Source organism: Triturus cristatus, chromosome 10 (genome assembly GCF_964204655.1).
Source record: "Triturus cristatus chromosome 10, aTriCri1.1, whole genome shotgun sequence".
Lineage (NCBI taxonomy): Eukaryota > Metazoa > Chordata > Amphibia > Caudata > Salamandridae > Triturus > Triturus cristatus.
In genome coordinates, this window is record NC_140593.1 from 36,743,273 (window position 1) to 36,760,681 (window position 17,409).

Here is a 17,409-nt window from a genome sequence, read left to right on the forward strand (position 1 = left end):
AGAGAGAAAGGACCATCAGGAAGGGGCTGAGAGGCAGGAGTGTACCCGGGCCCCTGGGGGCTCCGGCAGGCAGGCCCCGGGTCTGCCTTCCCCGTCTCGCTATCGCCGGACCTCACGGAGGTCTGACCCAGCAAACCCGGCGAAAAAAGGACCATCGGGAAGGGGCTGAGAGGCAGGAGCGTACCCGGGCCCCTGGGGGCCCAAGCGGGCGGGCCCCGGGTCTGCCTTTCCCCGTCTCGGGATCGCCGGACCTCCCGGAGGTCTGACCAAGCAAACCTGGAGAAGATAGGACCATCAGGAAGGGGCTGAGAGGCAGGAGCGTACCCGGGCCCTTGGGGGCCCCGGCTGGCGGGCCCCGGGTCTGCCTTCCCCCGTCTCGGGATCGCCGGACCTCACGGAGCTCTGACCCAGCAAACTCGGAGAAAAAGGACCATCGGGAAGGGGGCTGAGAGGCAGGTGTGCGAACCCAGGCCCCTGGAGGCCCCGCTTCTGGCGGGCCCGGGTGCTGCCTTCCCCTGTCTCGGGATCCACGGACCTTACAGGGGTCTGCCCCAGAAAACTCGGAGAGAAAGGACCATCAGGAAGGGGCTGAGAGGCAGGAGCGTACCCGGGCCCCTGGGGGCCCCGGCGGGCGGACCCCGGGTCTGCCTTCCCCTGATTCAGAATCGCCAACCCCTCGGAGGTCTGACTCACCCTCTCCCTAGTAATCCGGAGGAAAATTACCCCCCTTTCTTGTAATCCGTGCGCACGAGGTGACAGAGGGGACCCAAGGCGCGAATGTACCCGACCTCCTGGAGCCCTCGCTGGTATCCGGGAGGCAAATGGACCCTCATCGAGACTTCCAGGCGAGCCCGGCCATCTGGTCGCCCCATAGGAAAGCATTGCGCGCGACCAGATGGCCGAAGGGAAGATAGCCAAATAAAACGTGCACGACCAGATGGCCGAGGAGACAGGCGCGACCAGATGGCCAAAGGGGAAAGTTACTACCAGACGGCCGGGCTCGGAAGGAAAAGTATGTAGTCGCTCTGTGCCCCAACGAACGAGTGAGCGGGTGCCAGGGCATGGGGGGCCGGAGGCCCAGGGCCCCCAGCTGGGCCCAAGCCATGGAGGCTGCGTGGGGGACCCGATGGGCCCTCCGACCCGGGGCCCGCAGAAAACCTCGACAAGCAGGGGAGGCCTGCACGGGACCGACAGACCCCAGTCCCGGGCCCTTGGCAGAGCGGCAGGCCGGGGGAAGGGGTCCGGGGACGTGGACACCGACCCGGGGCCGACCGGGCCCCTGGACCCAGCCAGGGCTCCCAGGCCCGGAGGCGCAGGGGAAGCCTCCCCGGGCCCTCCGGACAACGCCCCGGGCACCGTGCCACGCAGCAGAACCCAGGACGGAGCCCGGGGTGGGAAGGCCGCCCTCCCCTGGGCCCCCAGGGGCCCGGCCGGAGCTCCTGAACCCGATCCAGCGAGAGAAGGCTCCCCGGCCACAACGGAACCCCGTCTCGGGCCTTTGGCAGTGCCGCAGGCCGGGGGACGGGGCCCGGGGCCCGGGGCCGGAGACCCCGACCCGGGGCCCGACCAGGCCCCTGGACCCAGCCGGAGCTCCCGGGCTCAGAGGCACAGGGGGAGCCTCCCCGGGCCCTCCGGACCCCGCCCCAGGCACCCTGCCACGCGGCAGGACCCAGGACGGAGCCCAGGGTGTGGAGGCCGCCCTCCCCGGGGCCCACAGGGGCCCGGCCGAAGCTCCTGAACCCAATCCACGGAGGGGAGGCTCCCCGGCCACAACGGAACCCCGTCCCGGGCCTTTGGCAGTGCCGCAGGCCGGGGGACGGGGCCCGGGCCGGAGACCCCGACCCGGGCCCCGACCGGGCCCCTGGACCCATCTGGAGCTCCCGGGCCTGGAGGCGCAGGGGGAGCCTCCCCGGGCCCTCCGGACCCAGCCCGTGCACCCTGCCACGCGGCAGGACCCAGGACGGAGTCCAGGGTGGGGAGGCCGCCCTCCCCGGGGCCCCCAGGGGCCCGGCCGGAGCTCCTGAACCCAGACGAGCGAGGGGAGGCTCCCCGGCCACAACGGACCCCGTCCCGGGCCTTTGGGAGTGCCGCCGGCCTGGGCGACGGGGCCCGGGGACGGAGCCCCCCACCCGGGGCCCGCCCAGGCCCCTGGACCCAGCCGGGGCTCCCAGGCCCGGAGGCACAGGGGGAGCCTCCCCGGGCCCTCCGGACCCCGCCCCAAGCACCCTGCCACGCGGCAGGACCCAGGACAGAGCCCAGGGTGGGGAGGCCGCCCTCCCCGGGGCCCCCAGGGGCCTGGCCGGAGCTCCTGAACCCGATCCAGCGAGGGGAGGCTCCCCGGCCACAACGGAACCCCGTCCCGGGCCTTTGGCAGTGCCGCGGGACGGGGACGGAGACCCCGACCAGGGGCCCGGCCCCTGGACCCAGCCGGGGCTCCCAGGACCGCAGGCACAGAGGAAGCCTCCCCGGGCCCTCCGGACCCCGTCCCGGGCACCCTGCCACGCAGCAGGCCCCGGGACAGACACGGGGCTGGGGCGGCATCCGGGCCCATCCAGCTGCCGGCTGAGGACCGAGAGGGGTCCCAGAGTACCCTGTCCCTACTAATCCGGAGGAAGGCTACCCCCCCTTTCTTGTAACCCGCGCGCTCCGGGTGACGGAGGGGACCCAAGGGGTGAACGCACCCGGCCTCCTGGAGCCCTGGCTGGGATCCGGGAGGCGAATGGACCCTCATCGGGACTTCCAGGCCACCCAAGCCGTCTGGCCCCCCTTATAGGAAAGCATTGCGCGCGACCAGATGGCCGAGGGGAAAGGAGCGACCAGATGGCCGGCAACTGAAAGGACTCCCGTCTGCCCGCCCAGAGCCGAGCCATAGCGGTAAGGCTCCCGCCTGATCCAAGGGCTCGGTGGGCTCCGCTTCCTGGGGGGGGCTCGGGGACAGCGGCTGGGCCTCAGGCACGGGGAGGACCGACGGAGCTCTCGGGCCCGGGCGCCCCGGGGGGGAGGACTGCCCGGGACCCGTGGAGCCCGTCCCTGGGCACTTTGCCACGCCGCAGGCCGGAGGAGGGAAGCCCCGGACGCCTGGGAGGATGTTGCCCGGGCGTAGCCCATCTGGTCCCTGGCAAAGAACCACCAGCCCTGGAGGGGTCTTCTGGCACAACCTGCCCTTACTAATCCGGAGGAAGGCTACCGCCCTTTCTTGTAACCCACGCGCTCCGAGTGACGGAGGAGACCCTAGGCGCGGACGCGCCCGGTCTCCTGGAGCACTGGCTGGGATCCGCGAGGCGAATGGACCCTCATCGGGACTTCCAGGCCGGCCCGGCCATCTGGTCGCCCCATTGGAAAGCATTGCGCGCGACCAGATGGCCGAGGGGGAAGGAGCGACCAGATGGCCGGCAACTGAAAGGACTCCCGTCTGCCCGCCCAGAGCCGGGCCATAGCAGTAGGGCTCCCGCCTACCCACCCATGCAGGGCTCTGGGGGCTCTGCTTCCTGGGGGGCTCGGCGACCCCGGCTGGGCCTCAGGCACTTGGAGGACCACCGGAGCTCTCGGGCCCGAGCGCCCGGGGGAGGACTGCCCGAGGCACCGTGGAGCTCGTCCCGGGCAGTCTTCCACGCCGCGGGCCGGAGGAGGGAGCCCCGGACGCCTGGGATGATGTTGCCCGGGCATAGCCCATCTGGTCCCCGGCAAAGAACCACCAGCCCTGGAGGGGTGTTCCGGCATACCCTGTCCCTACTAATCCGGAGGAAGGCTACCCACCTTTCTTGTAACCCTCGCGCTCCGAGGGACGGAGGAGATGCTAGGCGCGGATGCGCCTGACCTCCTGGAGCCCTGACTGGGATCCGGGAGTCAAATGAGCCCTCATCTGGACTTCCAGGCTGGCCCGGCCATCTGGTCGCCCCATTGAAAAGCATTGCGCGCGACCAGATGGCCGAGGGGAGAGGTGCAACCAGATGGTCGGGACTGAGAGGACTCCCATCTGTCCAACCCCAAGCCTTCGCGCTAGGGTTCCCGCCTGCCCATGCAGGGCTCCGTGGCTGCAGGGCTCTGGGGCTCCAGGGCTGCAGGGCTCCGGGCTGCAGGGCTCCGGGGCTGCAGGGCTCCGGGGCTCCGGGGCTGCAGGGCTGCAGGGCTGCAGGGCTCCAGGGCTGCAGGGCTCCGGGGCTGCAGGGCTCCAGGGCTGCAGGGCTCCAGGGCTGCAGGGCTCCGGGGCTCCAGGGCTGCAGGGCTCCGGGGCTGCAGGGCTCCAGGGCTGCAGGGCTCCAGGGCTGCAGGGCTCCGGGGCTGCAGGGCTCCGGGGCTGCAGGGCTCCGGGGCTGCAGGGCTCCAGGGCTGCAGGGCTGCAGGGCTCCGGGGCTGCAGGGCTCCGGGGCTGCAGGGCTCCGGGGCTGCAGGGCTCCGGGGCTGCAGGGCTCCAGGGCTGCAGGGCTCCGGGGCTGCAGGGCTCCAGGGCTCCGGGGCTGCAGGGCTCCAGGGCTGCAGGGTTCCGGGGCTCCAGGGCTGCAGGGCTCCGGGGCTGCAGGGCTCCAGGGCTGCAGGGCTCCGGGGCTGCAGGGCTCCGGGGCTGCGGGGCTCCAGGGCTCCGGGGCTGCAGGGCTCCAGGGCTGCAGGGCTCCAGGGCTGCAGGGCTCCGGGGCTGCAGGGCTCCAGGGCTGCAGGGCTCCAGGGCTCCAGGGCTGCAGGGCTCCAGGGCTGCAGGGCTCCAGGGCTGCAGGGCTCCGGGGCTCAAGGGCTGCAGGGCTCCGGGCTCCGGGGCTAGAGGGCTCCGGGGCTGCAGGGCTCCGGGGCTGCAGGGCTCCAGGGCTGCAGGGCTCCGGGGCTGCAGGGCTCCAGGGCTGCAGGGCTCCGGGGCTGCAGGGCTGCAGGGCTCCGGGGCTGCGGGCTGAAGGGCTCCAGGGCTGCAGGGCTTTGGGGCTGCAGGCCTCGGGGGGCTCGTAGACCCCCACGCTGGGCCTCAGGCAGGGGAGGAACGGCGGAGCTCCCGAGGCCCGGACGCCCGGGGGACCCATGGAGCCCGTCCTGGGCACTTTGCCTCGCTGCGGGCTGGAGGAGGGAGCACCGGACGCCCCGGGGAAGTGTCGTCCAGGCTTGGCCCATCTGGTCCCCGCCTGAGAACCGCCATCCCCAGGAGGGGTGTCCCGGCATACCCTGCCCCTACTAATCCGGAGGAAGGCTACCCACCTTTCTTGCAACCCGCGCGCTCCGAGTGATGGAGGGGATCCTAGGCGCGGATGCGCCCGACCTCCTGGAGCCCTGACTGGGATCCGGGAGTCAAATGAGCCCTCATCGGGACTTCCAGGCTGGCCCGGCCATCTGGTCGCCCCATTAGAAAGCATTGCACGCGACCAGATGGCCGAGGGAAAGGTGCGACCAGATGGCCGGGACCGAAAGGACTCCCAGCTGCCCACACCGAGCCATAGCGGTAGGGCTCCCGCCTGCCCTTGCAGGGCTCCGGGGCTCTGCACCAGGGTCTCTTGTCCCGGGCAGATGGACACTTGGCAGGCCGCAGGACGTGGGATCCCAGGCCCTGACCAAAAATCAGGAGGCCCGGGGCCGGTCCCTGCTTCTCAACGCAGCCAGGCCGGGGAGATCGGGGAGCCTGCCCAAGCACGAGGGACCCCAGTCGCGAGCACACGGTCCCTCAGGTTGTGCGCTCGATTTCCACAATTCTTTTTCAAAATTCCGCGAAGAGGCATTCCGCAAATTCCGCCCAGCCCTAATCACTACACAACAAACAAATGATGGACGGAATGCTGACAATGCAGACATTCTCCCCCAGTCAAGAGATCTGGGTTAAATCCATCGTTCTTTTGCCCACTACGCCACCCCAGTTCAGACATGGCCATATGCAAATCAGTCTTGACCCTGTGCCTCATGGGAACAGTCCAGCCCGAACTGCCAAGCCATGTCTTCCCTGGACCGGAATCAAGCATCCTAGGACCGGTTTCTGGCTATCAGCCGTCATCAGCCAGGATAGCTTGACTCCAGTGGCGTAGTGAGCACGGGTCCCACGTCTGGGAATACCCATCCCACTTAGGGCGAAAAGCGTTACAACAAACAAATGATGGACGGAATGCTGACAATGCAGACATTCTCCCCCAGTCAAGAGATCTGGGTTAAATCCATCGTTCTTTTGCCCACTACGCCACCCCAGTTCAGACATGGCCATATGCAAATCAGTCTTGACCCTGTGCCTCATGGGAACAGTCCAGCCCGAACTGCCAAGCCATGTCTTCCCTGGACCGGAATCAAGCATCCTAGGACCGGTTTCTGGCTATCAGCCGTCATCAGCCAGGATAGCTTGACTCCAGTGGCGTAGTGAGCACGGGTCCCACGTCTGGGAATACCCATCCCACTTAGGGCGAAAAGCGTTACAACAAACAAATGATGGACGGAATGCTGACAATGCAGACATTCTCCCCCAGTCAAGAGATCTGGGTTAAATCCATCGTTCTTTTGCCCACTACGCCACCCCAGTTCAGACATGGCCATATGCAAATCAGTCTTGACCCTGTGCCTCATGGGAACAGTCCAGCCCGAACTGCCAAGCCATGTCTTCCCTGGACCGGAATCAAGCATCCTAGGACCGGTTTCTGGCTATCAGCCGTCATCAGCCAGGATAGCTTGACTCCAGTGGCGTAGTGAGCACGGGTCCCACGTCTGGGAATACCCATCCCACTTAGGGCGAAAAGCGTTACAACAAACAAATGATGGACGGAATGCTGATAATGCAGACATTCTCCCCCAGTCAAGAGATCTGGGTTAAATCCATCGTTCTTTTGCCAACTACGCCACCCCAGTTTAGACATGGCCATATGCAAATCAGTCTTGACCCTGTGCCTCATGGGAACAGACCAGCCCGAACTGCCAAGCCATGTCTTCCCTGGACCGGAATCAAGCATCCTAGGACCGGTTGCTGGCTATCAGCCGTCATCAGCCAGGATGGCTTGACTCCAGTGGCGTAGTGAGCACGGGTCCCACGTCTGGGAATACCCATCCCACTTAGGGCGACTGGGGGAGAATGTATGCATTGTCAGCATTCCGTCCATCATTTGTTTGTTGTAACGCTTTTCGCCCTAAGTGGGATGGGTATTCCCAGACGTGGGACCCGTGCTCACTACGCCACTGGAGTCGAGCTATCCTGGCTGATGACGGCTGATAGCCAGAAACCGGTCCTAGGATGCTTGATTCCGGTCCAGGGAAGACATGGCTTGGCAGTTCGGGCTGGACTGTTCCCATGAGGCACAGGGTCAAGACTGATTTGCATATGGCCATGTCTGAACTGGGGTGGCGTAGTGGGCAAAAGAACGATGGATTTAACCCAGATCTCTTGACTGGGGAGAATGTATGCATTGTCAGCATTCCGTCCATCATTTGTTTGTTGTAACGCTAATCACTACACATCACAAATCATTGGGATAGTTAATAAAAAGCACTTATACCTTAGTTAACAAGCATTGGTATAGCCAATAGGTCTCGCCTTTGGGACCTTTTAAGTTTTTATCCATGCAGCACATTATCCCATGAGCTGTGCCACCAGGTATTGAAGAGGTATACAATTGCTGCAGACTGTGTACCCTTGTAAGCAGTATCCATATGCAAATGGTCTGATTTAGCACCGTGCCACAAACAAATTGATTGCTTGTGACAATATTACAATGCCTCATCCATTTTCAGCTCTTCCCCCAAACACCTCATGACACCAACAAAAGACTGAATGAAGAAAGGCAACACTGGCAAGGTCCAGCAATATTACCCACCGCCTGTCCCCTCGCAAACATCCATGGAAAGTTAATAAAAAGTCCACTTACGTTCCGTTTATTAAAATGGAAGAATCCCTGCGTCCTTCTTGTTTTTGCTGGCACTGGGGGCGTGGGTGTTGAGGAGCATTTGTTTGATCTCCGCTTTGGCTTCTCCGGTCTCATTTCCGCTTGGTGCGCTCTAATTTAGAAATGGTTTTTGTGATGCGGGTGGTAAAATGTATCATGTTTAAGTGCTGCCGCTGGCATTCCTGTGTGTCGCAGTCTGCGGAATGTCAATTATGGATAAGGAGGTATGAGAAGTAATTCAATAAGCCCAACGGAGCACAAAGTGTGAAGACACAAATACCTGCAGCACGTGAAATGAAAACTTGGCAAAAGTAAACTACGCATAATAAAACTTTGCCTTTTGCCAGGTGTTTCGCTGCTAAAATAAACATTACAAAGGCCCAAACTATGTACTGAATGTCAGGTTTGGGCAGAAGCACAACTAGAGCCAATTTTTTTGTGGGGTTTACTAAAAATGTGGGGGGGGTAGGGGGGTAGGGCGCGGCTGATTCTTCCAGAATATGCAGAGTGGAGCTGCAGGAGCTCTAAAGAGCGAAAACACAAAGCCTCGTTAGTAAGTGAATGGACTTATAAAGACCTGTGAAGTACTCGGTGCGGCTGTGGGTGCCCGGGAAGCTGTCTCGGCCCGGACTGACACACACGACTTGGGGGGATGGGGGGGATGGGGGGCTGAAGCCCTTTGAGCCCAATGGGCGTTGCGCGCCTTGGTTTGGGATGTCCACTGCTGCCGAGTAGCTGCTGACCGGGGAGGCAGATAGATGGGAGAGTTTGGAGCAAACTTCCAGGCTTATAATGCGACGGGAGCAAAGTCCTTAGGCCTATGCGGAGCATGGTGAGACCACCAAAGGACTGTTTCCTGCTGCGTTTGTGTTCAGCTGGCCACAAGAAAACAAAGCCAAGTCACACTGTGACGATGGTAAACGCTTGGAAGTCATACTGTGCACTATATAATGGCGCCGCGATGCTTTAGTAATAGCAGTGTGGGCGATTTACAGGTGCTAATTAATCAGAACATGTCCTTAAATTACTCCTCACTCACATTGCACGTATGACAAAGACAGTGTAAGTGCCTCTAACAAGATAAACTTCTCACAAAGACCACACAAGTACTGAAGATCCCCTCCCACCTTCCATTTCCAATGATTGCTTTTGTTTATTCGCCTTTAGTGCTATTTTTAGAGAATGGAAGTGTTAAGGTGTGTAGTAGAAGAATCACGGGGTGTAGGAGGCACCCACACCAGTGAGCCGCTGCGCCACACTGTGATTGGGAGGAACTCCAAGCTAGTTTCCACCTGTCCAGTTAGCACAGTCCCACAGATACGACGAGATTCATTTGCGCCCCTCAGAACTGGCGCACAAGTGTAGCATCGGTAAAAAGTTTGTGTGATGAAGTGTTCGTGGCAGGCTGTAAAATACTGAGGGAGTGGTTTAGGTGGAATGTACGTAGAAGAATAAGGAGGGGGGGGGGGGTGATTGTGGCTGCTTCAAATAGTAATTTGAGATTCTTTAGGAGTATAAAGACAATTGCGCTGAACGTATGTTTCGAGATAAAACCTGTATGTTGAATGTGATGGGGCATGCCAGGGCGTTTATTACAGAAGCAGGTGGTGTGGGTGAGGTCCAGTTGAACAACTGATAGTGCGAGCAGACGGGCTGTAGGAAGGGTGGTTGTTTAGGTGTTTGCAAGGGTAATTAGGGCGTGAGGTTATTTTTCCTATATGAAGGAAGATGTGGGTGGGGCAGAGGGATAACAAAATTAGACACAACCCCGAAACAAAACAACCGCAGCAAGATATTTCCGAATGGAGAGGACAGACCACATACGAGGCAGGGTAAAAACAAATGGCCGTAAAAATTTCCAGAGGGGAGGGAAAGTATTTTGTGGGTGCGAGAAAGTAGACGGGTGTGGATGGTTTTGGAAGACGGGGCAGCACATTGTGCATTGCCTGTTGTGGTGAGTGGGAGGACTGCCCTGCGGAAGTAGGTAGGGTAGCAGTGTGAATCGTCTCTGCTGCAGCAATAAAGTGTAGGGACTGGGCAGGAGGACAGAGTTCGGCGGTGAGCGGGCACGGGAGTAGCTGAAGCTGAACGCCTATCCCTGCAGAGGAGGGGAGATGGCACTGGGAGGGCAGAAGGCACGAGGCAAGAGAAGTGTCTCTGGCTTTTGGGGCGGACCTCCTCACTGCGCGCACATTTGTGCCGACTTTGGGAAAGAAGCGGCTGATGCCGGAACTCCTCACTCATGGAAGGTGGTGGGGGAGGAACGGGCGAGCATACACCCCTCCTCACTGTGGGAGCTGAGCGCGATGCCTGCTTTGGCCCCTCTGGGTGTGCGCAGCAGACTTTCTCCCTCCTCATCTTTCTCGGGAGCTGCAATTCGTCTCCATGCTGGAAGCGCCCGGCAGCGAGACACTGGCGGCCCCTCCGAGTGCGCAGATTAATTATTTATCACTATAGCGGAGGACCGTGAACTTCACTAGCTCACTTTGAAAGACACCGCTGCTTCAGTGTGCTACACGGAACACACCTGTCTGTGACGTGGAAGAATTTAACCTTTAGCAGTTATGGCTCTGACACCTCTGTACGCGCTACATAATAATGCATAAATGTGAGGTAGCGGTCCCACTGGTCTGAACTTGCCCTCCTATCAAATTTAGATCTTGCTGCGTTCCATTCTCTCCAACACTGCTCATTACATACAGTGTCAAACCAGTGAGAAAAATAATGTAATTACAAAATTCTGTTCATACCGAAAATGCTAGCAGGAACCACGAGGCAAGTGCCATTTGAGTTAAAATATCCAGATGCAGCACGCAATAAAACAGACTATACCAGCAGCGAAACACCAAAACGGAAATTGACATTTAGTTCGATGCTACTACTGGCTCACATAAATAGCCAACACCCACCAAACAGAAAGCAGAACAAGACAAGCCCGGCGGAGCGTGGCGCGCGCACTTGGCGGGGGCGGGGGAGTGCATTCCAGGCGGGGGAGCGGACCCTTTGAAGTTTGATGCCGAGGGCGCCAGTGGGCTGAAGCGCTTCCCCAAAAGTGGATTGCATGGCGGCACGATGCACGTGATTGTGCGCGTGGTCGCCATGCAATCCACTTTTGGGAGCACTTTGAAATGCCCCTTTACTAAAGTCTCGCATTGCAATTGCTATCGCAATAGCTAGGTGAGACCTAAAAATTGATGGTGAAAAGCCACTGGAGATGAGGCCTGTAAGGTGATTAAATCCTCATGCCCTATGTGCTTCTCAAATGTTTAGATACTGCTTTGCCCAGCATCAGCAATTTGTGATCACAATGCCTGCTTTTTAGGTCTCGCCTTGCTATCGCGTAAGCGATCACAAAGCGAGACTATTGTAAAAGGGCTTTTCAAAGTGCTCCCAAAAGCGGATTGCATGGCTAGCACGCGCACAATCACGCGCATCGTGCCGCCATGCACTCCGCTTTTGGGAGCACTTCAAAGGGTCCGCTCCCCCACCTGGAATGCGCTCCCCCGCCCCTGCCAAGCGCGCGCGCCACGCTCCACCGGGCTATATATCGCTTTCACTTTCATCATAGAAGCATAGTTTTTAAATGCACAAATGGTTCTGTTTCTTCTAATCTCAGTGACTTGTTTCATTTCCGTCAGCCTGCCAGATATCCACGATGGATGGGACAGGTGTTTTTGGCCTCCATGTCCTGCTTAACAACTTGGGTGCTTCCTTTGTTTCACCCAAAACTGTGGCAGGAGCTTCTTGCGTCGATTAAACGTTCGCCAACGTGGATTATGTTCGAAAGTGTCTTAAAGACCATTTCATTGGTTTACATTTCCCACACACCGCTGCTACAAGCACTTAAGTTAAGGGGCAAAACCTGATTGCTCCCCCATACATTAAACCTGCAGAACAAGCCTAGCACCTCCACTTTACAGCATTGGACTGTCGCACAGAAACACACACTCAAACACGCACGCGCACACACACACAAACATCTGCACACACGCTGAAAGACACAAGCACAGACGCACTCAAACACACATCACGTACATGCACACTCAACACATCCATTCACCTCACCCCCTCCGTGCAGCCTCAGCGTTACCACGTGCCCCACATTCCCAGCCTACACGCCTCTGTATAAACAACCCCCCCCCTCCAGAGCGTGACTAGCAAGGCCAGGCCGCCACTGGCCCCTGCTGCCAGAGCGGACCCTGGCCCCAGCCCGGCCTTGGGGAGGCGTCATGCTCAACACAGGAGTGTTTTAAGGAGGGGAGGGGGGGTCAAGGGCCTGCTGCCCTGGTTGGGGGGGATGGGGGCTGAGATGGCTTCCACTGGGTTTATTATTTATTTATTTATTTGTGAGTTTCATATAGCGCAGGCTAGATCCGAGGGTGTCAGAGCGCTTTACAAAACATAGCATTGAAGGAAAGTTCTTTGTAACTAACAAAGCCCTCGAGTCCCAGGGCCCCCTATATACATACAGTTTATAGTTCTCTGCATCAAAGCCCGTCTCTCCTCTGCTTATTAGAGTTGAGGCATGAAGACTTGTAGCTGCTCAACTTTAACAAGCATTTGCAATGCAATAGGTCACACATTTGTGAGAGTTTAAGCTATTGGCATTGTAAATGACAATGCCTTATATATATGTTTTAAAAACCAACACGTAAATAAAAGGCATTACCATTTACAATGCCAATAGCTCAAACTCTCACAACATCGAGGCTTATTGCATTGCAAATGCTTGTTTTTTTACTCTATTTAGTGCTGGTGATGCCCGTTGTGACAATGTTTGTTTGCACTCCCAATGACCACCACCAATGGATTCCCTCACCACCACCCTTTAACAGTGCCCCTCAAGCCTCCATAACTGCAGTGGGACTGAACAGAGTTTTTAAGTGATCTCTGGTCCGCCAGCCATTCAGACGATACCGCGGTATTGTCAGAGAGGTGAGAATTGGGCCTCTGGCTGAGTTCAAAGTTCCGCGGTAATCTGAGCTGCGCGTTTCATCTAATTAGACCAGGCATTCTTCTCTGCCTGGGGCTGCAGGGTTCCCATTTCATGGACCTAACTGATTATTGCATGTGCCATCAGAGTCAAATCTACTCGAGTAAGTCAATAAATGTAGTGCAACCCGCACGTATACATTTGATGAACGCTCGTCGGCTGTTGACATATGATTAACGCTATGGGGTGGGTGGACAATGATTAAGAACCAACCCCTCTAGAGGGACCATTTGAACCCACTCTTTTCCAGGGCTTCAACTGGCAAATGCCTCGTTCCTTTAATGTGTGCTGTAGAGTCTGCTGCACACCGTGCTACTTACTGTCAGTAGTGAACTGTGGTAGTCCTGATTTTATATTCACAGAGCTTTTGTGCAGCGTAAGGTATGATTGGCGGGAATACCAACATGAAAGCAATACCACAAACAATGTATTTAACTTCGCTGAACCGCACAACGAGCAATGCTCCCCAACAGCCTGTTAAAACTAACAGTGTTGTAGCAAGAAAGCCATTGGCCTTCATGCAACCAAATAAACTGTGACTGACTGTTTACCGATAATATGGCATAAAAAAAGGCAGGCATGATTTGGGGCCAGTCTTATACCTCAGGACCCTGGTACCACTGCTGCACTAATGATAGCTAAACCTGTGAACAGAAGTAAACAAGTTCTGTGGCACACCTGTTCGTTGTGGACTAGTTTGGAATACACAGTGATCCTCATGTTGTGTATTATGTACAAAGTCCACGAGTAGGGCTATACATAGCAGACACAGCACTTTAGAAGTGAGAACGAAAAAGCATGCAAAGCGTGCCCTCTTACAGACAGTGGAAGAGGTGATGTTTTTAGCAACGAAAAGCTGAATGGGTTTCTGAACTCAGCTTTTCAGGTGGATGCGTAACTTTTAGCATGGTTGTTTCAGATAAATTGTTGCGAACCGCACCGAAGTTGTGTATGTGGGGGACAGAGAACATGGTCAACTTTCAACAATGTAAAGAGGGGCAGCGGCCCCACTTCGTTTACATATGGACCAGAAGATGAGTCTGCAGCCTGCACCTTCAAGGTGGCCGCTCACAGTGACTTCAAACATGCGCACCACAGCCTAAGACTCCCCCTCTAAAAAGGAACTGTGCTGAGCAAAGAAGAAAGCAGAGGCGGCACGGCGCTAATGTGTAAGCAATGTGTAAGCAATGTGTAACTTTTTTTCCTTGATTGTTCTGAGGGAAAATGGAACCATATTTATGTTTGACATAAATTGTTGCGAATAGCACTCAAAATCTGTATGTGGGGGGCTGGAAGCCTGGTCAACTTTAAACAATGTAAAAAACTACGTTTATAGGTGCGGAAGCGCAGAGACAGGAAGGTGCCTTGAGATATTACACCATCAAAACACAAACATTTGCAATGCAATAGGTCTCCCATTATAAAAGTTTGAGCAGTTGCCATTGCTAATAATAATGCAACACTAGCTATTGGCATTTTAAATGATAATGGCATTTATTTATGTGTTTGTTTTATAAAATAGATAAAAAAGGCTTTGTCATGAACAATGCCAATAGCTTAAACTTTTGCAAATGCGAGACCTATTGCATTGCAAATGCTTGTTTACTTCTACTTTCCAGCTGGTGCACCTCTGCGCCTTGCAACTTTCATTTCATTAATTAACATTTATACACAAGATGGGCTATTAGCGAAACAATATCCCCCGTGTCTTCTGCTGCGCACAAAACAAGAATCTTAAATGACTGTCGAGGAGCTAGAAACACTAAGCAAGTGAAGACGCTGGAAGCCCCTCTGGGCGGGAGACGGTCAGAACGAGATGGATTCATTTCCGAGTTAAAGCAGAACATGTGGTTCTTGGAGGCCAGGGCTGAATTAGCACAACTTCTGTGAGGGAGGAGGAGGCAGTCGTGGCCCCCGCCGCGGAGGAGAACCGAGGCACGTGGTTTCTGGGAAAGCTGCCCCTGGCAGGAAAACGAAACCGAAAGTAACTTCGGGATCTTTACAGCTCTGCCGCTGGCCCAGAGATCGATGCCAGTCTGACACTTAGGAGGCAGCTGCCTGCAGGGGTCTGCTGCTCGCGCATTAAGGCGTGCCCTTGACGGTTTATTCTGAGATGAGGTTTTATGAAAGGGACCAAAATACCGATTTTCGCAGCAAGCAGCAACGGAAAACCGTGATTTGCATTTCATGTCTTCACTGAACTATCAGCAGCAAAGGAATGCAATGATGACGAGGGTGGCCAGAAACTCCACATCCCCAGGACACAGCGGATCCGGTTCTGTGCTTGGATCTAACCGGTCAGCGCATCTGGGAGCGGATGCCTCGGCTCATTGTAATTGAGCCGGTTGCACCAACACACCTGATAACAAAGATGTATAAGAGCAACAGTGGCGTCACTAGGGGGGTGCGGGGGTGCGGACCACACGTCACCATGAGTTACCGCACTGGGTGACACCAACCCTAGTGACGCCGCTGAAGAGCAAAGTCCAGGAACAGAAGAGTGGTATCCAGGTAACATGAAGCTTACCTGGATACCTAGGCACCTTAATCATGGTTTCCAAACAAAAGGAGCAGGCCCTGTCAAAGCCAGTCGAACTCACCCTCCAAATGCAAGTGAGAGCTGTTAACTTTGTCTAATGCTTGTTTGCTTTGGTCTAAAAACTAGAAAACATGTGAAAAAACCGGCAGGCTTTGCATAATTAGGGGCATATTTACTAGAAACTGGTGGTGCGCGGTGTTATGCAAAAATTGGAAATGCCGCGCTACAGCAGTTTCAAAATTCAGGGATGCGCTGTGTTTACAAAAATAAGGCACACCCCTGCATATCCCCTTGGTGTTGGTGGGGTCCTCAGTGAGTGAGAGGATGAGTTGGGTGTCGTCAGCGTAGAGACTATGTTGAGGCCGTGCGATCAGAGGACGTCTGAAAGGGGGAACATATAGGTGCTGAATACGATAGGGCTGAGTGATGATCCTTGGGGTACACCGCAATTGATGTCCTTGGGAGCGGAGGTGAAGGGAGGAAGCCGGATACTCTGTGTGCGACCCGTGAAGAAGGAGGCGATCCACTTGAGGGCGTTGCGCTGTATGCTGATGTTGTAGATTCTGCTGATGAGGGTGTTGTGGGAGATGAGATGGTGTCGGACGCAGCAGAGAGGTCAAGGAGAATCAGGGCCACAGTTTTGCCGTGGTCGAGGAGAATTCTGATGTTATCTGTGGCCGCAATCAGCGCAGTCTCAGTGCTGTGGTTGGCACAGAATTCCAATTGTGAGGCATCCAGTAAGTAGTTCTGTTCCAGGAATTCAGTGAGTTGATGGTTGATGGCTTTCTCAAGTACTTTGGCCAGGTATGGAAGCAGGAAGATCAGTCGATAATTATTTAGGTCGCTGGGTCCGCCGATGGTTCCTTTAAGAGGTGGTTTGAATTCTGTGTATTTCTGTCTGTTCGGGAAGGTTGATGGAGGTATTCAGGATGCTGGTCAGCTCTGTGCTGTTGGGGTCGCTCTGAGGTTGAAGAGGTGGTGGGGGCAGAGGTCAGTGGGCGCTCCAGAGGTGATGGAAAAGATGATGGCTATGGTGGTCTGGGTGGTGAGTTGAGACACGGTGGTGAGTTTTTGGTTGGTGTTTGCTGGTGTGTTGGGGTTGTTGAAGTTGAGGGTGGTGGGTAGGCCTGGGTGGAGTTCGCCGAGTTTCACTCCATGGACTTCCGCAGAGTAACTGAAAAACTCAGCAAGGTTCCGCAGAGGTCGTGACCTGGTGGAGTAACTTGAACTGAGATGCAGAGCTTGAATTGAAGCAGTCCTTGCTCGTAAAATATTGACTACGTGAAATAAGAGCTACTCTACACTACACGTTGCCTATAGATGGTGCATTTGAAATAAAATTGAATTGAGAAATTATTCTTAAAAGCTATCATCTGCAAGTATTCTTCGTGCTCTCTATTCTCTTGCTTGCATTACACACAGAAGGAACATCTGTACACACCCACGGGACATCTGTACAACCCAGAATCACTGCAATTGACCCTGTGACGCTTTAACAATGAAACTACCCACTGGTGTCAGTTACATTGCTATCCGTGGGCCGACTGGTGTGGCCAATGGCCACAGGACAGACTGTTTCCTACCCTAGCACACTGACCTCACAACTCTGCGAATCACCACGAGGACCAGGCTGCGCGGACCCATGTGACCATGCTGCCCGAAGGGCAGACTGCACTGACTTGAAGGCAGGGGAAAGCTGTGCTGCAGAGGCAGACCTTGGTGGAAGAACATAGCATGAATGCATGTGTGCATGTATGTGTGCGTGTATGTATGTGTGTATGTATGTGTGCGTATGTATGTGTGCATGTATGTATGTGTGCATGTTTGTGTGGGTGAGGTATTTAGTTATAATCCCAGTAGGCTGATGGAATGGTGCTGCTGGCTTGGATTGTGCGACCCCCGCGTTTATCGCATTAGTTTGGGACTGTCCAGGCAAAAGGTCATAGGTCACCCTAAACATCAGGCACAGATCATGTAATGATGCGAAATAGATGGAACTCGTGAGAAAACATGTGCATTTTATAACTTCCCTCACCTACCTACCTCCCTCA